Source organism: Coenobita brevimanus, chromosome 63 (genome assembly GCF_032717465.1).
Source record: "Coenobita brevimanus isolate Jiangsu-jjx chromosome 63, ASM3271746v2, whole genome shotgun sequence".
In the NCBI taxonomy this organism is placed as follows: Eukaryota; Metazoa; Arthropoda; class Malacostraca; order Decapoda; family Coenobitidae; genus Coenobita; species Coenobita brevimanus.
The window spans coordinates 24,510,124-24,534,882 of NC_137016.1; the positions used below are offsets into that span (position 1 = coordinate 24,510,124).

The 24,759-nt window shown below is 44.6% G+C and overlaps 1 protein-coding gene across 7 annotated transcripts in view; it reads right to left on the reverse strand.

The window, feature by feature from the left end:
• Positions 1-355: 355 nt before the first annotated feature.
• mRpS34 (mitochondrial ribosomal protein S34) overlaps positions 356-24,759 on the reverse strand; it is a 200,617-nt gene continuing 176,213 nt past the window's right edge. For 6 of the 7 annotated variants that reach the window (XM_080276007.1, XM_080276003.1, XM_080276004.1 and 3 more), the window contains exon 5: positions 1,402-1,533. The gene's annotated coding sequence lies outside the window, so the exon portion shown is untranslated. Of the gene's footprint in view, positions 375-1,401; positions 1,534-24,759 lie in introns of those variants that run through there. The other variant, XM_080276002.1, reaches the window with a different exon arrangement.

The following is a 24,759-nucleotide window of genomic DNA, read 5'->3' on the forward strand; positions in this document are numbered from 1 at the left end:
AAATTCATTTTCCCAAACAGGGCAACTGATCAGTGGAATGCACTACTGAATGAAATGGTGTATGCCAATATTCATAAATTTAAGGATATGCATGATGAAAGTGGCTTAATACACAGGACAGTATGAGCTTGACTCATTCCTGTAAAGATACAATTAGGTGCGCGCGCGCACGCACGCACGCACGCACGCACACACACACACACACACACACACACACACACACACTCCATGTAATAAAGGGTGACCACTGCAGCAGAGTGGCTTCACCTCCCCTGCATGGACTAGGATCCAAGCTATTACTACTTTTTTACAAGGAGCCACTGGCTAGGGTTCTGGTGGTTTTGCAGCTGCTGTCCCTCAACAGATGATGATGCCTAGTGGAAAAAAAAGAGAAACTATCACATATAAAGAAAAGTGCATCAGATACTTTTGCCTATATTTGATATCATCAAATGTTTTCTAAGACACCTGACCTACATTGATCTATGTCAGGGGCTACCTGACCAAACCTAACCCAATAATTTGCAGACATAGTACAGCAGACTCAAGAGAACATCAAGAAAACCTACAAAAAGATACTGTGAAGAGAAGCAGTTATGGCAAAGTGAAAACCATTCGCCACCGCCACAGCCACCACCATCACCATCATCATTATATTTATTACCATCATATTAATCATATTTGTCATCATACTCATGATCATTTTCATCATCATCCAGGCCTCCTTCCCCACCAAGGAGGGGGGATGTGGTAGAGTCAAAAGAGCTAAAATAGCCAGAAAAAACTGATAGAATAAGACACTAACCAAAGTTTGCCTAACTAAGCAGGCCACAGTCCCATTAATTCATTCACCATTCTTCAAGCCCACAGAATCCTGGCTCCTTCTGATGGGGAGAAAAACAAATCCACAGGTAGCTTTCTACTCACCCATCTGACAAAGTCTAGTTAGAAAGGGGTGCCAAACCTTGGTCATGCACTCTGCACACAATCCAGCCAGCCAGCTAGCTCAATCACTAGTCAGTTTCTTAGGCTCAAAAGCTACCTTACTTTCCTTTCTCACACACTCATTTACCATACCTAGCCCACCACCTTCTAGCCCTACCATGCTTCCTTCCACCATTGAACTCGCTCAGGCACACTGCTACAGTACCAATGCAAAATACAGCTCACAAACAAATCACGTTGCCCACACTGCAATGCAACCACCATGCCACATTTACTCACCACATGCACCAGAGTATCACAACACAGTCTTTCAACATAACCTGTAAACAGGGGTGGATCCAAGAATAAATTTAGGGTGTTGCCCTACACCATGTCATGACAAAAGCTGTATGGTACATATGGGTAAATGAAAGCAAAATATGCACTGTAAAAATAGGTCTATAAAAACAAAATAAAGAGTCAAAACGATGAATTTTAATATGTACATATAAGTAAACAGATGTTTTGTTGATGATTCATTTGCAAACTTCCTGCATCAGGCTGAGACCAGCAGACCTCTTGCAACTTCTGCTGGAGAGACAGTTCCAGCTGTAAACAGTGTAGTCATGACATTAGGCAACATACACAAAGGAAACTCTCCACCTGTGCCCTGATAGATTGTATGAGAGTTAGAGATCAAGTACACTCTGCGGGTGTAACATGTAAGCTCCCAATAAAGCATCCAGCAGTAATACAGAGTCTGTAATATCAACCTGAAATCCTGATGGTGAATCTACAGGCCCACATCTCACAAATACATTTTATTTCATTATTCCACATACAGATAGTTGTAAGGAAGAATGCAGCATTATCAGCTATGATCACCATAGAGTTATTAGATATGCTATATTTGATTTTTGTTCTAAAATAGAAGACAACCTGGTGCAATGTGATAATGGAAGAACTGTATACATAATACTGAAATAAACAATAAAACAACATATTGCATTGTCTTATGCAAAAGTAACAAAGCATGAAATTCATTCAGTAAGCTTCTAAATGTGACATGATCAACTGTGATTCTCAGAAACAATTCACCTGGTGCCATATTAGAGAAGTGCATATCATACACCATCCATTAATAAGTACTGTACTGTATGTAGGATTGCTCTCTACTACACTATTCTTATTCTAATCATATGACTCCCTCTCTCAAAACTCATTCCTCAGCCGATGACATGTGTTTTTCCAACCATGGGGGTGTTCCCCTGGAAACTAAGGCAACACCTCTGGATCTTATCTATCTACAGCCGGACGCCCAAATCCTGAAAGGAGTGGCCACAAACAAATCGCCTCCATGTTGCCCTGACCTCTACCATTTCTCTGCCCTCCCCCCAGCTTACACCCCCTCTCTCATATACCTCTCCATTCCATCCCTCCACCTCATCCTCAGTCTCCCCTTCACTCTTCCCACCTCCACCTCACTCACATACAGTCTTCTTGTTAGTCTCTCGTTTTCCATCCTCACCACATGGCAAAACCATCTCAGTGCATTCCTCCTAACACATTTAATCACATCCATCTTCACACCACTTCCTCATTTGTCAGCCTCTCTCTCCATACAGCTCCCTGTGCTCCTCTTAAAGATTTCATTTCCAGTGCTCTCCTCATTCATCACATTACCCAAGTACTTGAACTCAGATTTTCCATTTCCTCACCATCCATCCTCACTGTGCATTCAGTGACTTCATTTCTCTTCAAGATCACAACTTTACTCATCCCTACATTCACCTTTAGACTCTGTTTCTTAGATACTTTCCCAAACTCATCGTCTTCACATAACAGTACCATATCATCTGCAAAGAAAGATCACAACTTTACTCATCCCTACATTCACCTTTAGATTCTGTTCTTAGATACTTTCCCAAACTCATTCACCAAGCCTTGCTGTCTCTCTTTGCCTTCACATAACAATACCGTATCATCTACAATGTTTCAAGATGCTGTCCCCTCTCATTCACACCAATAAGGACCATAAAAGAGTGAAATGAGGTGTTAGAGGTAAGTACAGTATGGAAAACACAGTACAATATGAAACATTCTGGGTACTTACAGCAAGTCCCTGGCCATCTCGATGAATAACCTGCCTCCTCTCAGACTCTGACAGTAAGAAGGAGTTCCTGAGGCACTTGCAGTACACTGTACATGAAGTCTGGCACTGAACTTAGTCATTTGCACTCAGAATCCCATTCTCTTAACACTGCGCACTTTTGTCTTACTTGCGCTCCATTGTACCTTAACCGCGGGGCATCACTTTCGTGATGCTTGGCCACAATGGATCATACCGCGGGGCGTCACTTTTGTGATTCTGTGTTATTTTGAATTATCCCGGGCTCTCAAGTGGTGGCTTGTATCATCTATCAGTACTGCCAATGTCCAACACTAGTCAGCACTCCAAATCTCATCTGTACTCCCATCCATTGTTGACATTTTAGCGATTTTACCCCCTTCGTGACTCCCCTCCCTACCTGCCCTCCATTACCCTGTCCTCTCACCTCCCACGCCGCGCTGCACTACGCAAATTTCCCCCGGATTTTTCCACAGATTTCATCCATTGAAATAAGCCCTATGCCCTATACTTACACAAAATAATATATGCCAAAAAAAAATTAGGTAAGTGATAGTGTTATACACCAGGAATTGGCTAATTATCACCTGACAACACCTCACGTGCATTCATTCGCTACATTACCACAGTAATTTCCCCTTTGAATTACGCCTTGTAATCGATGTCTGTAATAAAAATATATATCAGAAAGGAAGGGAGAAGCCTAAGTGACATTTACATTCACCTGGAACTACCTATTTCTTTATGTATTGCTGAGACTTTCTACCTATAAAAAATTATCATGTAAGTTGGCAGCAGTCAGCCTCAGTGTCATTGTCAACCCTTTCCTTCTCAGATAAGCCGCAGCATTTAGTTCCTTGTCCTCCGCTGTAGTGAAACCATGTCGCACTCGCGCCCCACCATTCCTGCCGCTTCTGCGCCCATTGCAAAGGGCCCCGTGACCTCTACCCCTAAGAAAAGTAGTGAGGGAAGCAGGAAAGGACTTAGTGACTCTGCAGTGGCACGTGAACTTGCAGAATTGTCCATGGTGATGATGGACAGTGATTTTGACGATTCAGGTGAATCGTGTGATGAGCCGGGTGAGGTTATCGTGCCAGAAAGTGCTATTACGAGTGCTTCAGTGTCGGAAGTAGTCTCTAGCTCCAAGGGAAAGAAGCCGTTAGTGCAGCAAGGCAAGGAATTTGGGAAGGGAGTGAAAAGGCAGCGTGTTAGCCCCAGAACAATGCCCCCGCGTGACCCAGCCCGCCATGAGTCCCGAATGCATTCACCTCCCCGTTCCCCAAGCCCCACTTCACTCATTTCTTCCTCATCGTCGGCTGAGTTATCTCCGGAGTCTTCATCGTCGGAGTCACCACCAGCATCAATAGTAAAGGCAGGCTGTAGAGGAAGAGGTAAATCCAGGACTTTGAAAAGTAGAGTTGTTAGTAGGGTAAGGGCTGCTAGTGCTGTACGGCAACCCAGGGTCAGTGCGAGTGACCTTGAACGAGATAAATCTGCCTCACAACCAACCACCACCACCACCACCACCACCACCACCACCACCACCCGCCCTACACAGCCACGACAGGGAATCCTGGACGCCTTCGCATGGACGGAAGGGTCAGATTTTGTGCCTGAACATTTAGTATTTGATGAGAGCTCCTCAAGAGTTCAGCCTGCCTTCACTATTGACAATAATGCTGAGTGTGTGGACTACCTTTTGGCCTTCCTAAATGACAAAGTCATGCAGCACATATGTGATGAGACCAACAGGTATGAATCACAACGTGCTGCAAGTGGTACAGGTGCAGCCAAGATGCAACAGTGGTCCATGCTGGGAGTGCAGGAGCTGTATGTGTTCTTTGCCCTCATGCTTCTCATGCCACACTCCAAGAAGCATGAGTTGGAAGAATACTGGTCCATGGACCCCTTACTACCCTCACCCACCTTCAATAAGTACATGGCCAGAGATCGCTTCCGGAACATCATGGGAAACCTGCACTTTGCCGACAACGATGTACCTTCCCAAACCGACCCACTCTGGAAAATCCGGAAGATTCTGAGCAGAATGAAGGATAAGTTTATGACATTCTTCCACCACTTTCAGAAGGTTGTCATTGATGAATCCTTGGTTTTGTTCAGAGGATGACTTCGGTTTGTTCAGTACATTCCAAGCAAACGCCATCGCTTTGGAATTAAGTTCTTTGTACTGTGCGACTGTAAGACGGGGTACATCCTTGACTTCGTCATTTATTCAGCCAGCACTGTCGATCTGGATAAAACACACCTCCTTGGCTTCTCAGGCTGTGTAGTGAAAGTGCTCCTTGAAAAGTATTTTGGTGGGAATCATGTGCTGTATACAGACAACTACTATACAGCACCAAAACTTGCCAAATACCTTTCTGACCACGGCATTGGCTCCTGCGGCACTGTCAAAAGTAATCGTGCCCACTTCCCCAAATTCCCAGAGGCAGGAACCTCACAGTGAGGAGATGTGCACCTACACAAGTCTGAAAAGATGCTGGCAATATGGTGGCATGACAAGAGGGTCGTGCACATGCTCACCACCGTACATAAGGGGGAGATGACAGACAATGGGAAGGTCGACCGTAGGACAGGCGAACCTGTGATGAAACCTGATGCTGTGTTGGACTACAATATCAACATGCGGCTGGTGGACAAGTCCGACATGATGATTGGTGAGATTGACTGCCTCAGGAAGAATACTAGGTGGTATAGGAAAGTTTTTCTGCATCTCATAGATATGAGGATGCTGAACGCCTTCATCCTGTACAAGATGTAGGTCAAGCCACCCAAGTCCTTCTCCCTGAGGTTGTTCGCCAGGACTTGTGTCCAGCAGCTGCTGGAAAGATATGGTAGGGTGACAGCAGCAACTCCAAGGCGCCATCCAGTAACACATCCCGACCTACTTGAGCAGAGGGCGTATATGGATCAGCACAGACTTGAGCTTATGCCTGCCACAGGGAAAAGGAAGGCTGCCATTCGCAGGTGTCAGGTGTGTGCACATACCACCCGCCGCACATCTGAGCACAAACGCACCTCTTGGCAGTGCACTGAGTGCCAGGTTCCCCTCTGTGTTAGCTGCTTCTTTGATTACCACAGCCAGAAGCAGTTCTAACAGTGCAAGTGTGAAAGGAGAATAATGTGTAAATAATGTGTAAATAGCAAGTGAAAGCAATGGATGTTCAGTACATATGATTGAACAGTGTATTATAGTTTTATCTTACTGAAAGTGGCAGTGAATAACATAGTGTAAGTAAAATGGAAAAGTAAATGTTGAAAATAGAATAGAAAATGTAAATAGTAATGTAAGTAATTAGTAATATAAGAATATAAGTACAAATAATTTATGTTATAACAGTGAAAGTGAATCCGTGGCTCTCTACGTATTTTACTGAAAGAAAAATTGAATTACTTCAGTGACAATAAACTAATACTACTGAAGGAAACTTATGGAGAAAGACTCCAGATATATATAAGTGTGATATAGTGTTAGAAATATAAAGTGTGAGGGGTTTTATGAATAATAAATGACAGAGTACCAAGAGTGAACTAGCGCAAGTGCGACGCTCAGACGCGCTCGTAATTTCCATTGCTTTCACAGTGGGTTTTTTTTGGAGTATGGATCCCAAACTACTTGAAAATCATAGAGTAGTGTTTATAGTGTTAATATCTGGCTGTGGTAATCATATTACGGATTGTCGGGAAGTGTAAAGTGGAGACTTCGTTACCCAACTTCAGAGGTCTCCACAAGTCCTACGGTAACTGACGAAGGCTCAACAAACATTCCAGGAGAAAGCTGAAGGTATGTGCCATAAGCATATGTATTTTAATATTCTAGGACTAATAACTGATTTTTGGCAAATATTTTTTGAGGGTCTGTCGGAGCCCGAATAACCCCACGGGAGACGCAAAACATTGGTAAACATGCCCGCAGTGTAGGGGTTAATGAAATAAGTGTCGCACTCTGCATTTAAAGTCTTTGCACTCATAAATCCATTTTCTAAATATAACACACTCTAGTTTATTGACGTTACATTGAAAGTCTATAAAATCAGTGTCTTTTCACTGAGAATTCTAATTTCTTAACACTATGCACTGTTTTTTTTTCACCGCACAACATTGCAAATTCCCGTGTGGTCTAGTGAAGAAGTTCTAGCCGTTTAATCACTGTCAGAGTCTGACAGTAGCACATGCAGGTGACCTAGGGGTGCGTCGCTGGGTTGTGGTGATGGAGTACCCACTGCAGACGACGCCGAAGAGAGGCGCAAACTCACATTGAGTGGTGACTCCACCGTGCCTGATGTGCAGGGCTGTGGCTCGGAGGATGAGGGCCTGTCTTGGGGAGGCAATGGAGTGGAGCCAGGGCTGGGCACAGCGGGAGTCACAGCTCTGAAAAAGCTGTCAATGGTTGATTGACGCAAAGAACGACGATTTTGACGATTGATGATGCGCTGCCTGAAAGCACGCACTTCCTCCACAAGTCCCAAGGGCCCCATCTCCCTGTCGCAGTCCGGGTGTTCCAGGTAGTCCAGAACGAACTCTACGAGTTCCCGGAGTGCGCTCAGCTTGGGGATGGCTGGTGTCACGCTGAGAGGGGTCCGCATCATTGTCGTCGTCCTCGCCGGAATCTTCAAGCTGGGTACTGACACCTGCAACTGAAGATGCGATCTCGATATCAGACATAGTCTGATACCCAGGATCGCCCTCGTCGTCATCCAACCACTCACGCACTTCGTCCACATCAACATCATCCCCATGCGCACATAGATGTGCATGGAAGTCATCCACGTCAAAACCTTGGAAATCGTGCTCCACATCCGTTCCGAGAAGCAGACGAGACGAACCATTCTCTAGAGTCTTGACAAGGATTTCCTTCCATGCACTGGCCCAGTTGTAGATGGCAGACTTGATGTTGTAGCGGCGAAATTTTTCCAAAGTCCGCTGGCCTCGTGTGTCCCCTCCCTCCCTGCACTCGTCCTCGTCCTCGAGAACAACCATCACCTCGTCCAGGAACTTCCTTAGGTACAGCCTCTTCGTTACCACGATCACTCCTTGGTCCACTGGTTGGATGAGAGCAGTAGTATTAGGTGGCAGAAACATGCACCTAATGCGGCCATTCTTGGCCACCAAGTCCTTGTGGCATGGGTGAGCAGGTGCATTGTCGAAGAGGAGGGCCTTTACTTGGTCGCGTGGGATTCCCAGTTTCTCTGTCTGGTAATGGATGACCTCCTTGACAAAATGGCGGTGGAACCAGTCTTTGAAGATGTGGACAGTGAACCATGCCTTCAAGGAATGGTACCAGGCGACAGGAAGGATATCCATCACCCCACGAAGACACTAAGGCTGCTTTGCACGGCCAACAATAACGGGCTTATGCCGGCGCGTGCCGCTAGCATTGGCACAACACAAAGCAGATATCCGTTGCTTGGAGAGCTTACAGCCACGTACATACTTCTCCGCCTCCTCGGCTAGAGTGTTTGTGGGCAAAGAGCGATAGAATAAACCAGTTTCGTCAGCGTTGTAGACTTGACCGAGAGTGAGGCCCTCCCTGTTGATCAAGCGCTTCACCTTGTGCCGAAACTCCTCTACTCCATCCTCGTTGGAGTCCAAAGCTTCGCCACGAGACTTAAGGTTGGTAAGGCCATGTCGTAACTTGAACGCGAAGAGCCAACCCTCGGATGCCTTGAAATCTAGGGCGTCGTGAAGCTTTGCGAATTTCTCAGCAGCAGCCTTCAGCTCCGTGCCACGCACCAGCACACCAGCAGCATGTTGCTATCGATACCAAATCAACGTGGAGCGGTCGACTTCAGCATACTTGGGAGTAAACATCATCTTCCTCTCCACGTTGCGTTTGCTTTTCGACAAGAAGTCAGCCGTGTATTGCATGAGTCTGTCTCGGGATCTCTTGATATCAAACAAAGTAGATTGGGCCAGGTTGAATTCACGACGGATGCATGAGGAAGACCATCCCGCAACCACCTTGTCCAATATCTCCCTCTTCTTCTCCAGAGTCAAAACCACTGTCTTCTCTTCTCAGGTGGCGGGGCCATCATCACACACACTAATAAGAGGCAGGACAGCAGTAGGAGAGCCTGCAACAGGTAAGGCACAACCACAAAAGCGAGCACATTCGCGGTCACAACGACGAGCATGCCCACACTACGAGAGACAGTCGGTAGATGGGGAGGATGCAGGGGCGCTCTAGCAGACGGCGGCGGAATGACGCACCAAAACACAGCTGGCCCGCACCGCACGCACCAAGTTCAAATTACAAGCGGGAAAAAGTCAGATTTTTTCTTATTTTTTGTGGTTCTTGGCCCATTTTGGGAATATTGGATCCCAGGACCAAAATGTCCGGTAACTGGGCATCCGGTAGTACGGGGATTACTGTATATATATAGAGTATATATATATATATATATATATATATATATATATATAATCTATCTATCTATCTATATATAATATCTATCTATCTATCTATATACAGTAATCACTCCAATATCCGACGTAATAGAGCCACAGGTAGGTCCGGATATTGGTTCTGTCCGGATATTGGGCCCCAGCTTATGGACTTGTACTTAAGGACCCTAACTCAGAGAAACACCTATACAACTTCCTCTGGACATGCATAGCACCTATTTAAGACCCAAATCACACCAATAAGGCACATAAATGACTGAAATAAATGCAAAAGAAATATAAAATGAAGGTTTAAAAGTATGTTCATACATTAATAAACATTCTGGTACTTATGGACCCTGACCTAGCCTAACTCAGAAAAACACATTCCTACTTCACATGCATAGCTACTAACACCCTATTCACACCAATAAAGGACATTAAAGAGTGAAATGAGGTAAGTATAGTACGGAAAAAAGTACAGTATGAAACATTCTGGCTACTTACAGCAAGTCCCTGGCCACCTCGATGAATAACCGCCTCCTCTCAGACTCTGACAGTAAGAACAATTTCCTGAAGCACTTGCAGTAAACTGTTACTGAAGTCTTGCACTGAACTTAGTAACACACAGAAGTCCATTCTCTTCACAGTGTGCTCTCTTGTCTAAATAAGGCCCCATTGTAACTTACTAAGTGTTGCACTTTAACTTTTCCCATTCATATAATTTTCCAAAGTCAAAACAAACAAGTCTATTTACGTGAAATTTTTTTTCTATCAAGTCCTTTCTCTCACAACTTTAAATCCTAAACACAACACACTGTTTTTTTCATTGCACAACACTCTAAATTCCCGTGTGGTCAAGTGGAGAAGTTCTTGCTGTTTATTCACTGTCAGAGTCCGAGAGTATCACTGGCAGGTGACCTAGGGGTGCATCGCTGGGTCGTGGTGATGGCGTACCCACTGCAGACGACTCTGAAGACAGCCACAAACTCACGTCGAGCGGTGACTCCACCGTGGCTGATGTGCTGGGCTGTGGCTCGGAGCATGAGGGCCTGTCTTGGAGGCAACAGAGTGGAGCCAGGGCTGGGCACAGCGGGGGTCACGGGCCTGAAAAAACTGTCAATGGTTGATTGACGCAATGACCGACGATTCTGACGATTGATGATGTGCTACCTGAAAGCACGTACTTCCTCCATGAGTCCCAAGGGCCCCATCTCCCTGTCGCAGTCCGGGTGTTCCAGGTAGTCTAAGACAAACTCTAGATGTTCCCGGAGTGCGTTCAGCTTGGAGATGGCTGGAGTAGTGTCCTGCTGAGAGGAGTCCGCATCATCGTCGGAATCTTCAAGTTCGGTACCGACACCTGCAACCGAAGACGCGATCTCGATATCAGACAATGTCTGACACCCAGGATCGCCCTCGTCGTCATCCAACCACTCACGAACATCGTCCACATCTACATCGTCGCCGTGCGTACGTAGCCGTGCATAGAAGTCATCCACGTCAGAGCCTAGAAAATCGTACTCCACATCCGTTCCGAGAAGCAGACGAGACCAACCATTTTCCAGAGCCTTCACAGGGATTTCCTTCCATGCACTAGCCCAGTTGTACAGCGCAGACTTGATGTTGTCGCAGCGAAGGTTTTCCAAAGTCCGCTTGCCTCGTGTGTCCCGTCCCTCCCTGCGCTCATCCTCGTTCTCGAGAACAATCATCACCTCGTCCAGGAACTTCCGACGGTATAGGCGCTTTGTTGCCACGATCACTCCTTGGTCCATTGGTTGGATGAGAGCTGTCGTATTAGGTGGCAGAAACATACACCTAATACAGCCATTTTCAGCAACCAAGTCCTTGTCGTACGGGTGGGCAAGTGCATTGTCGAGGAGAAGGAGGCCCTTTATCTGGTCGCATGGGATTCCCAGTGTCTTCGTCTGGTAATGGATGACCTCCTTGAAGAAGTGACGGTGAAACCAGTCTTTGAAGATCACAGCTGTGAACCATGCCTTCAAAGAATGGTACCAGACGACAGGAAGGACATCCATCACCCCACGAAGGCACCGAGGCTGCTTTGCGCGGCCAACAACAACGGGCTTAAGCCGGTGCATGCCGTTAGCACTGGCACAACACAAAGCAGATATCCGTTCCTTGGAAAGCTTGCGGCCAGGTACACGCTTCTCCGTCTCCTCAGCTAGAGTGTTCGTTGGCAGCGAGTGATAGAATAAGCCAGTTTCGTCAGCGTTGTAGACTTGAGCAAGAGTTAGGCTCTCCCTGTCGATCAAGCCCTTCACCTTGTGCCGAAACTCGTCAACTCCATCCTCGTTAGTGTCCAATGCTTCGCCATGTGCTTTACAGTTGGTAAGGCCATGCCGCAACCTGAACGCAAAGAGCCAACCCTTGGATGCCTTGAGGTCTAGGGCGTCATGTAGCCTGGCGAACTTCTCAGCAGCAGTTTTCAGCTCCATTCCACTTACCATCACACCAGCAGCACATTGTTGTCGATACCAAATCAACGTGGATCAGTCGATTTCTGCAAACATGGGGATAAACATAACCTTCCTTTCCACGTTGCGTTTGCTTCTCGACGAGAAGTCAGCCGTGTACTGCATGAGTTTGTCTCGGGATCTCTTGATATTGAACAAAGTAGACCGGGCCAGGTTAAACTCGCGGAGAATGTGGGAAGAAGACCACCCCGCATCTACTTTCTCCAATATCTCCCGTTTCTTCTCCAGGGTCAACACCACTCTCTTCCTTTTCTCAGGTGGCGGGGCCATCATCACACACACTAAGAGGAGGCCCGAGAGCAGCAGGAGGCCCTGCAGCAGGTAAGGCACCACCACAAAAGCGATCACGTGGGCAGCAATTACAACGAGCGTGCACTCGCGGCGAGAGACAGATGGAAAGTGGGGAGGATGCAGCAGCGCTCTATCGGACGTCGGAGGAATGACGCGCCACAACAATGCTCTCCTGCGCCGTGCGCGGTAAGTTCAAATTACGGACGGGAAAAAATCGTTTTATTTTTTTATTTTTTTGGGTTTTCGGACCATTTTGGGAATATTGGATCCCAGGACGATTATGTCCGGGTAGTGGGGATGTTCGGTTATTGGGTGTCCGGATATTAGAGTGATTACATATCTATATCTATATCTATATCTACACATATATATATATATATATATATATATATATATATATATAGTAACTCAAGGACATGAAGGGGTACCTGGAGGATGCACATATGGTACAAGAAATGTGGAATGGGAAAAGATACTCTAGTTTGGGGGGGGGGGGCCAATGAAAGTGCTTGTGTGCAACTTGTGTTTTAGGAGGAGAGAGAGTAGGCTGATATCAAAAGAGTCTGAGGGAAACAATACTCAGATAGACTATTTCTTGGTTAGGAGAGCTAATAGGAGGTGGATGAGGGATGTTAAAGTTATATGGAGCAAAGAGTGCGAGCTAGAGATGTACCGATGTATCGGTATCGGTGGTATCAGCCCATTTTTAGAGTATCAGTATTGGAATCGGTATCGACTGATTCTCTGCTGATACTACCAATACTTAAAAGTAATTTAGTGAATAGCATATCATTCACTGGAAGTTATTTTGTTAGAATTTTGATGTTTTACAGGGAAAAAAAAATAAATTATTGGTAATATCCAATTATTCAGTATCATATTACTTTGAGTACATGGCGCATAGTAATACAGTACATTCCTTGGTAATGAACCATATCTGCTACCACGGACATGCACGAGACAGGTTGGTAGCACCGCATCAGCGGCTCAGGGCCCTGCCACAGCCCTCAGACGGCAGGCACCACCCTCCCTCACTATCAACACACAGTCTTCTGCCTACGTGGTACAGTTTCACAGCTTTTATAATATTTTCTTATTGATATGTATAGTTGTTTAATTTCATTCGTTTATCTATTTACAATACTACAGCATGAAAAGTTGCCTGGATGGTTACTACTGTACAAGTAGAATATGGCTGTTTCTTTTACAGAGGTTTGGCTCAAACACTTTACTGAAGGCACAAAAACTCAGTATCGGTATCGGTAGTAGTATCGGTATCGGTCCACTTTTGTGGTATAAGTATCCATATTGGTCTTGGTCAAAATTTTGGTATCGGTACATCTCTAGTGTGAGCAACACAAATTACAGATATGTGACATGGTCCTTAAGGAGTGGGTGGCAAAGAAAAGGACTTCTGTACTGAAGAGGAAAGTATGGAAGTTGAAAAACCACACATTAAAGGATGCCTTCTTAGGAAGATGAGTAGAGTGGCAGCTGAACAGGGAACTGGTGGCAGAAGTGTCAATAGCTCCCTGTTCAATACAGGGCTCTCAAGAACAGTCTCCTGAGAGTTACTGATTAACCCGCCCCATCCCAACGTTTTCTGGGCAGTGGTATGCCCCAGTCCCGACATTTTTGGACCTTTTTTTTTTTTTTTGGCTCAAACATCCGCTTTTGGTGAGAAACATCGAAAATTCATAGAGAAATCACTCACCTGAGGTTTAAAATACTCGATCCAGGTAGGAGTACCTCCTTACCTTACAGGGTTTTCTATCAGGCTGGCTGCAAAGAAAACGAGTTCTATGGGAGGATAACTATTCTACACCACTCATAAACGGTATTTATTTATTTATTTGGTACGAATTTATATGTAGTACGAGAGAGTATTGGTTTTCAAATGGTAATATAGGCATTATAAGCATTGTTTCACTCGTTAACTCATCACCATTCCTGACCTTTTTTTGCCACATTACCTGATCATCATTTCTGACTGTTTCTTCCTCTAATGTTTGTCCGCCACATTGTCATCGATTGGGGAATCACTCTGGCCCTGAATTTCGTACCGTGGCATGACATGGCTTTACTGGCTAGGTCACTGATAACAGGTGAATTGCTGAGAAAAGGTCATGCAGGGGGGGGAGGAGGAGGTCATGCTGGGTAAGGCATTGTCCCTGCCTGGCATCTTGTAGAGGAAGGTGTCCCATGTATACGTGCCAAAAATCACTAGCGAAAAATGAAAATTGTGCAAATTAGGGACCTTGCAATGTTGCTGCGTTAATTTATGTCTCCGGGATATGAGTGCACATCATGTGAGGACGTGAATTCACGTCTCCGGGACGGGGCGGGTTAAGTGTGTAGGACAACCCCCCCCCCCCACCACCACCACCAAGACGTAAAGTATCATGGTGCTGGGATGAGGGTGTAGAAAGCTACAGGTAAGGAGAAAAGAAGGTTTCCCAGGTCATAACAAAGAGGAATACTTAGCCAAAAAGCACAGGACTAGAAAAAAGGTACTGTATATAGGGCATAATCTGAGTCTCAGAGACTTCTACCGGATAACCTAACAGCGTTTAAAGGAAGAATATGATACTTAAGGTAGTTTATCAGATGAAGAAAGTAAACAGGGATATTATGAGTGGGCAGTGTGTGTGAAGAATGATGAACAGAAGGTAGTGGTGAACAGCAAGGATATTAAAGATGCCTGAGGTGAATGGAGATTTGGGTGATGAGTTTTCCATGAATGTTGGCATGCATCTCGGGTCAGTCTTGAGCCCCTTATTGCTTATCATGGTACCTGAAGCCCTCTCACATCACTACAGAAATGGATTCCTGTGGGAGATGTATGCTGATGATTTGGTGTTGATTGCAGAAAATGAAAGAGGCTCAGGAAACATTTAAGAAGTGGAGAGATGGTATGGGGCACAAGGGCTTAAGAGTAAATGTAGATAAAACAAAAGTGGTAGTACAGTAATCCCGCATATTTCGCGGTAGTTACGTTCTTGTAACCCCCGCGAAAAGTCAATTCCGCGAATACTCTATTAACAATTGAAAACTTGCACTTGTGTCCACCACGCTGCCCATCACACAGTCCATGTCCATACTGATTGCGAGACAATTCGCCGTCAGACAATTCCCCGTCAAAACATGGACGATTCCCCTTCAGAACAATTCGCACCCTGGACGATTCCCCGCCATTCTATAAATATACTAATCAATACTTTCATCAATATACTTATTATTAATTAATCAATACTTTAATAACTATATTTCAGGGGGATCCAGCAAAGTCTATGTTCAGTAGCGTAGGTTCTGGATATTATTTATTAGTTGCACCTTTAGTCAATAATTAACTTGTTTCTTCCTCGCTGTAGTCGCCTTTGAATTATATTCTAGCGTCACCCATAGCTATCTTCATTAATGAAGGCGAATTGTTTTGTGTTTGTTGTGACTGCGAATTGTCCCGAAACCTCCATACTCATCCCGAAATACCTTCTTACAAGATTGAATGCACATACTCCATTATGAAGGAAAAACGTAAACACCGTACTGTAATACACAATTATCTACACATTTATTAACAAAACAGTACAAAATAAAAAGATGCATTAACTGGTGATAGCAAACACTCGCACGGTCGTTTCTTAGCTTGTCCAGTAACACAATTTTCTCTGCTAAGGTCATAACTTCATCGTTTTGTCACTTTGGAGTTCTTACTAATTGTATTATTAGCCTTTGGTGAGGCTGGCTTACGTCCTGGGGCCATGTGGAAAGCAAGTGGGAGGCAAGAGGCTCATATCATAGTGTGATTACAACCACAACAGCCACTTAAGGCAGTCAGGCGTGGACTGAAGAATGCGAGGCAGAGAGCAGTGTTGCCATATCCAAACGAAATTATGCTAGGGCAATGAAAAAATTATGCTAGATTGAGCATATTTGTTCCAAGTAAAAAATGAATTATGCTAACTTGAAGCTAAATGATAAAATTCTATACATATTCGTGCAGCATATTAATTATATATTGTTTACTATGAAAATATTAAAATGAACCTACGTACAGTAAGAGGATAAATATCGGTATCTACCCATACTGCTTTTTCCCACGAAACTTACGTTTTTCTGATGGATTTTGATGTGATTCATTCGATTTTGAGCATCATTTCCGTCGGAAATAACCAGATTTTGAGATATGACCCCCCCCCATCCCCCTGAAATAATGAGGGATCTTTGGGGAATCGGGGGTTATAGGGAGGGGGGGAAACACAGAAAATGGTCATTTCCGACTGAAATGAAGCTGAAAATCGAATGAATCATACCAAAATTCATCGGAAAAACCTAGGTTTCATGGGTAAAGTACAAAGCTCAAACTTATCCTAACCTAACTGAACCAAACCGAACCTAACCTAAAACCTAACCTAACCTAATCCAACCTAACCTAACCTAACCTAATCCAACCCAACCAAGCCCAAACTGAAAGTAACCAACTATTCAAACATCTTACCTTATTCGTCTCTCTCTCTCTCTCTCTCTCTCTCTCTCTGATTTGTAGCTTTTATAAAATTATTCTAAAAATATTCCATTCCATTCTAAATTATGCTAGAATGATTCTAAAACTTCTAATATGCTAAAAAATATTCCAGACTCGAAAATTTGATCAAAATTATGCTAAAAGAATAAAATTATGCTAGATATGGTAACACTGGCAGAGGGGCCACGGGAAAGGGACAGAGGGTGGCGTGAGTTTACCGCGCTACAATTGGAAGCTGCGGGAATTTCAATTTTTTTTTTTTTCTGTATATTCAAGGATATTTTTGTTGAACTTATTAATGCTAAGAAAATCCGCGAGAGGGCAAAACCGTAGACAAAAAATCCGCAAAAAATGCGGGATTACTGTATCTAGGTCTAGGGGTGGTAATGCCAAAGAAGAGGGAAAGTGACCATGTGTATTTTGTCACAAGGGTGTGAAAAGTAATGCCATCTTGTGCAGTGTTTGTGATAAGTGGGTGCATAAGATATGGAGTAGGTAGACTGCGAGATAATGCTGATTTCATGTGTGCAGTGTGTAGGGGAGAGCATGTGGATACTGCCAGACGTGAAAGGATTGAACTTACTGGTGAGTCTCTTGAGTGTGTGGAAGAGTTTTGTTATTTGGGAGACATGTTATGTGCTGGAGGTGGGGTAGGAGCTAGCTCTGTGGATAGAGGGAAGAGTGGTTGGAAGAAGTTAAGGGAGCTGTTGCCTCTCCTGACATTGAGAGGGCTCTCCCTCCATGCTAAGGGATCTTTGTATGTGGCATATGCTAGAAGAATAATGCTGTATGACAATGAAACCCAGGCAATAAAGGAAGAGGATATTCATAGGCTCAAATGTGCAGAAATGACAATGATTAGGTGGATGTGCAGAGCATCCTTAAATGTGACGCCTGAGGAGGTTAGGTTTATGATGGAAGAGTTGTGAGGAAGGATGGAACTGGAGTTTATTGGTGTTGTGATGACAAGAAGCAGAATGAGATTATTTGGACATGTGGAGAGGATAAAGGATGACAACTGGGTACAGAAAGTGAGAAGTGTGAATGTTGGGGGTGGGGTTGTGAGAGGCATACTGAAAAAAACCTGGGATAGGGTCACAGAGTGTGACCTCAGAGATAAGGAACTGAAACAGGGAGCTTGCCAGAGATCAAGCAGCATGGAAAGCTGCCATTAGGTGACCAAGGATGATGCATGCAAGCATGCTGGAGCCTTTATATACGAAACAACACAAAACAAATAATGTGTCAGAAGTGTAATGCTGTATGGTAGTGAGACCTGGGCAGTAATGGAAGAGGATATTTGTAAGCTCAAATGTTCTGAAATGACAGTGATTAGATGGATGCATAGTGCATCGTTGAATGTGAAGCCTGGAGGAGTATGGTTCATGACTGAAGAGTTGGGGGAATTATGGGACTGGAGTGTACTGGTGTTGTGACGAAGAGAGTTAGATTGAGATGGTTTGGGCATGTGGAGAGGGTGGTGGATGACTGGTGCACAAGGTGAGGAGTGTGAACATTGGGTAGGGCTGGATGAGACAAACCGAAAAAAGCCCTGGACAAGGTCACACAGCGTGACCTCAGGGATAAGGGACTGAATAGGGAGGTAGCTAGGGATCGGACAATGCTAAGAGCCACCATTAGGTGACACAGGCCAATGCATGTAGGCATGCTGGAGCCTTTTTAAACTATAGGATGCAATATGATACACAGCATGTCAATATGGTACTGGAAAGCCCTTTTAAGTTGGCACAATAGGGGCAGAAGCCTTTCTGACTTAACTAAGGTGCTGACCTATGGTAGTGCCCACCCACTCCCCCTCAAAGAAAGCACTTACCATGCTTACAGACAGGAATAGGGTGTAATCCAAGTGTAGGGAGGGCACTGTGGTAAGATTAAGAGGTATTAGGGAAGCTCACAATCACTTGGGTACAAAATTTTCTAACCATTAACACAAGTACACAGTGCTGGAATTTGCTACCAAACTCAGTGCATACCAAGCACATGGAGGGCCTAGCATCCATTTTTTGTATAATTTTGAACTTATCTTGAAGGCTCAGAGTCTTCAATTTCATCCCCTTCCTTCCTCAAGGAGCCTTGGGTCCTGAAGCGGACATGATGAAGCACAATAAAATATTACAACACTTAAAAAGTGCGCAACACTTTATCACAATCATGAGCGAGCGAGGCAGAGATGTGGTGCATACGGTGGTGGAAGCAGGACTGAGGCATGGATTCGACTTCCCAACTTATTTCCCGAATTCAAGTTGGAACAAGACAAGCATTATATCATAGTAGTATGACACCTTGCCAAATCTGGATCTCCAACAGACAGTACACTGTCAACTAAAGGGTACTTTTTCCAACTTTTTTTGGGGGGGAGGGGTAATTTTTCAAAATTTACAATTATTTTTTATATGAATATTTTTTTTGCCTTGCCAACTTAACCATACTTCCGACTGAATGAATGCCGACTATGAGGGGTTTTACTGTACTTAACCCTATCACGTTTCCGGGTCGGGCAGATTGTCTGTGCAAGAGCAGCCACACTGACCCACATCTTCACATCGCAGTATTTGTCTTTGATCTATCTATCTATCTATCTATAGCTCGATGCCCTAATCCCGCAAAGGGTGGTCACAGACAAAACGCCTCCAAGTCGCTCTGTCACCCATCATTTGACTACCATCCCCCCAACTCACCCTCCCTCCCTCATATACCTCTCAACTCCATCGCTCCACCTCATCCTCGGTCTGACCCTTCCCTCTCCCTCCCTCCACCTCACCTACATACACCCTCTTAGTCAGTCTTTCATTCTCCATTCTCTCCGCATGTCCAAACCACCTCAGTGTATTTCTCCTAATCTTCTCAACCACATCCACATCAACCCCACAACGTTCCTTCACTTCTTCATTCGCCAACCTGTACTTCCATGACACTCCACATGCTCCTCTCAAGTAACTCATTTCCACTGCTCTCACTCTTGACTTGTTCCCCTCTTGCAAGGTCCATGCCTCGCTTCCCTACGTCAGGGTAGGGATCACAATACTATCATGCAGTGACTTCTGAACTTCCATACTCACCTCCCTATTTCTCATCACTGCTTTCAGTGAACCAACAACCTTCCTTCCCTGCTGTACCCTTTCATGCACTTCATCCCCCAAAGCTCCATCCTTACTCATCACACTACCCAAGTGCTTGAAAGCACTCACATTCTCCATATCCTCACTATCCAACCTTACTGTACATTCTGTGACATCATTCCTTTCAAACACCATAACTTTACTTTTGTTTACATTAACCTTCAGCTTCCTCCTCCTACACACTGTTCCAAATACATTCACCAAACCTTGCAACTCCCATTCATCTTCACTCAACAATACTGTATCATCAGCAAACAGCAACATCGGAATCTTCCAAATCTCACCCTCATTCATTAGAGCCACCCCCACATCCACTGCCCTACCTTGCACCTCCTTTACAACCCCATCCATGTATATATTAAACAGCCATGGAGACATCACACATCCCTGTTTAAGTCCCACATTGAGATCAAAGAACTCACTCAGCTCACCATCCACTCGCAACGTAGCCCTAGCTCCTTCGTACATACTCTTCACAGCACTCAACAATTTCCCCTCCACTCCATATATTCTTAATGCCTTCCACATACCTTGCCTATCTATTCTGTCATAAATTTCTCCCAGTCCATGAAGGCAGCATACACTTTCTTTCCTTTCTCTAAATACTTCTCCACTAAACATCTTAGAACAAATATCTGATCTACACATCATTTTCCCTTCCTAAATCCCCTTTGTTCTTCTCCAACTAACTCCTCTGTCATATGCCTAACCCTATCAATAAGTATTCTACCATATATTTTACCAGTCACACTAAAAAGGCAAATACCCCAATGGTTACCACATACTTCTCTCTCCCCTTTTCCTTTGTATAAAGAACAATTATACCTGATTTCCAGTCCTCTGGAACCCTTCCCTCTTCCCAAGCCAATCTACACAACTTCCATATCCACTCCACAACAATCTCACCCCCATACCTAAGCATTTCACCACACACTCCATCAATTTCTGGGGCCTTTCCCAATTTGATCTTCTTCATTGCTTCCACTACTTCTGCCCTGCTGATCTCTTCCTCCCTCCTCTCATCTCTCCTTCTCCCAGCCATTCCCCAACCACTTATACTCACACTGCTCTCACTCTCTACATTCAACAAATCCTCAAAGTGCTCCTTCCATCTCCTCAATTTCTCTCTCTTCTCCACCAACAATCTATTATTCCTATCTTTTACTCCCCTACTATTTCCCCTTTCACACTGCCTTACTTTCTTTACCTCCTCCCAAAACAATTTCTTACTCTCCCTCCATTTCACATTCAGATTCTTCCCAAACTCTTCATCCACTTTCTTCTTACTCTCCTTCACCAGTCTCTTCACCTCCCTTCTCCTGCTCACATATACCTCCCTCTTCTCTCTCTCATCTTCTCCCCTACCTCTACTCGCTAACCATTCACTATATGCCTTCTTCTTTTGTTCCACAGCTCGTTTCACCTCATCATTCCACCATGCTGTCCCTTGCACACCCTTGCATCTCCTCCTCACTCCACAAACCACCTCACACGCTGTGCCTATCTCTTCCATGAATATCTTACATACATCTTCCACCCCTTCCATCTGCTCTAACTCATACCTTCCCAATCTTTCTTCCACTATGCTCTTATACTTTGCCATTTTCTCACTATCTAGCAAATTCTCCACTCTTCTCACAGGAGCTGTTTCCTCCTGTCTTCCCCTTCGTCTCAACCATTTTCTTTGCAGCTTTACCTTGGCAATCACTAAGTGATGGTCTGAAACTCCATTCCCCCACCCTCTCCACACTCTTGCATCCAACACTTGTCTTCTCATTCGCTCATCCACACACGTAGTCTATCATTGCCTTTCATTCAACAAGTTCACCATCCATCCTCCTCATTACTTTCAATGTATATCGGTGGATCATCTCATGCCGAAAGTAGGTGTTGGCTATTGCCACCCCCTTACCAGCACAGATGTCCACCAAAGCACTACCATTCCTATCTACTTCAGCAGGCACACCCCACTGACCAACCACTCCATCCACTTTACATTCCCAACTTTGCCATTCATGTCTCCAATCAAAGGCACTCTCTCGCTCCTCTCAAATTTGTCCATACATGCTTCTACTCATGCCCAAAACTCATTTTTCACTCTTGCTACTCGGTCCTCTGTCGGAGCATACACACATACAATTCCTCACGCTTGTATACCTACTTTCATCCTCACCCATACAATCCTTGAAACCACTGTTCCATACTCTCTTATATTCTCCTTCCACTTCTTGCTTATCTTTGATCGCTCTGCGTAAATACACTTTCATGACAGAATGTTGGTTTTGGTGTCCTTTTAATGCTGAATACTTGTACCTTACCATATGTTCAAAAAGGTGAAAACAAAGAAAATGAAGGTCAAAATACCGAGCTGAAGTTAGACAAAAACCAAAAATGGTATACCTTGCCATAGATAAATATTCAGAAAAAAAAGAACTACAGTAATAGATATATAAATCTGGCTTAAACAATGCAAAACAGCAATAAATTACCTTTGCAATGATGTATAGATTATGGTATTTCTGCATTTTATTGCACGGTAAAGCGAAAGGAAACAGATGCACAATTTTTCATGATTCTCGGATCCATATTCACTTCGTGATCTTTTTCTTTGATCATTCAGTGTAAATACACGTTTTATGATAGGATGCTGTTTGTGGTGTCATTCTGATGCTGAAAAGTTGTACCTTATTGTAGTATGTTCAAAAAATGAAAACAAAAAAAATAAACAGTCAAAATGACGAGTTGAAGTCTGGGGGAGGCGGTGGCTGAATCGGTAGAGAGGCGGCTTGCAGTCCTGATGGACCCAGGTTCGATTCCTGGCTGGGGCAGGGGACAGTTTAAGGATTTGAATTTCATTAAAAGCAGACTTTCCTGATCTACCAGATGACCCGCCGACATGTTGTAAAAATACCCCCGCTAATACTAATACACCAGTCCTGTATGAGACAGCCCTAGCATGTGTTCAATATGGACGGTGGGTGTTAGCGCCGAAGTGGTGACATGTGGAGGTGTAGGAGGACTACTGGGCCTTGGGATAGGCTACTGCCCCCAAGATATAGGCCCTGAAGCCTTTGCCCAGAGTCGGACACATTAAAAAAAAAAAAAAAAAAAATTTATAGCCCGCTGAAGAAAATCTGACAAAGTAAAAAAAGAAAAAGAAACTAATAAACATATACAAATCTTGTTTAAACCATGCAAAACTACAAAACTAGTGCCAACCACACATAGAGCAAGCATTCCACGACATCATGCCCAAGTCTCTTTGTTATGACACATAAACATGAATATTTTCCCAAAGTGAAGCTTGGACGTTGTTGGAAGGACACAAGTCAAGAGTGAGAGCAGTGGAAATGAGTTATTTAACCCCTAAAAAGCGGCCATGGACAGCCGACCCCTCCCCGTGTGGCGGGGTTAGATCACGGTCTGAGTACCTGTAGGAAAATATTAGCCAAAAATCAGAGATTAACCCTAGAACATTATACTTGGAATGGAAGATAGTACTTACATTCAGCTTTCTCCAGAGACAGGTGTTGAGCCTTCATGGACTACCCAAGGACTTGTGGAGACTTGCAAAGTTGGGTAACAAAATCTTCACTTTCACACCTCCAACAACCCGGTTTCCCCTCTACCACAGCCTCATTCTGTCACAGTAAACTTTATACTACAACGTACAGGTAGTTTGCAATCCGTATTTGTACAATAAGCACTGAAAATATGGCTAAAATCAACGGAGCGTACGGCCGACATGCAGCACAGCGGCAGTCTTCCCGTCACTCAACAAACATTTCCATTTTCACAGCTAAAAACACGTATACTACATTATTTTCAATCATAGTACTTCTCAAAAGACCACCGCAGCGCGCTTTTATTCTGCCTTACGCCCGTCACTTTATTCTCGTTCCTGTCGGCCGCTCGCACTAACTCGGAAAAGCTAGAACTCGCCATAATGTCACTTTGAAAGGCTGAGGTAAACTGACGCTAAATAGGGGAAAACCGCGCGAAAAAAAGCTAGTGTGACAACTGGGGAAACAAGCGTTTCCTATTAGCATAAACTGCTTGTGAGAGGAGAGCGCAGATTTACAGTTCTGAGCAGTCAGCGCGCTGCCATATATCACAGCCAGGCTGGCTGGGCCGTGGTGGTGGTGGTGGTGGTGGTGGTGGTGGTGGTGGTGGTGGTGGCGGCGGTGGGGGGGGGGGGGACGCGATACTTGGCAACAACGGAGGTCAGTAGTACAAAGGTCAAGTATGCTAATTAGAGCTAAAGGGTGGCAGTACTGATAGACAATACCAGCTGGAACATCCTTGCCCGCGTTTATTCAAAATTAACTCAAATCGCAAATGCGACGATCTGCCGTTATGTCCTTTTTGGCGATCATCGCAAAAGCGACGCTCCGCGTTTAAAGGGTTAAGAGGAGTCTGTGGAGTCACATGGAGATACAGGCTGACAAATGAGGATATAAAGGAGCATTGTGGTGTGGATGTGGATGTGACAGGAAGCATTACGAGGAATACACTGAGGTGGTTTGGCCATATGGAGAGGATGGAGGGTGAAAGACTGATGAAGACTGTGTATGTGAGTGAGATGGAGGGGTGGAAAGGGAAGGGGAGGCCGAGGATGAGATGGAGGGATGGGGTGGAGAGGTATATGAGAGAGGGGTGTGTGAGTTGGGAGCAGGGCAGTGAAATGGCGGGGGACAGGGCGACATGGAGGAGGTTTGTTTGTGGCCACCACAAACGGGATTGAGGCGTCTGGCAATAGATAGATAGACAGACCTTAAAATGATGAATAAATTCGTCATGGGAATCTCTGAGGATGGATATGAAATGACGCCAAAATGCGTCATCAGAATC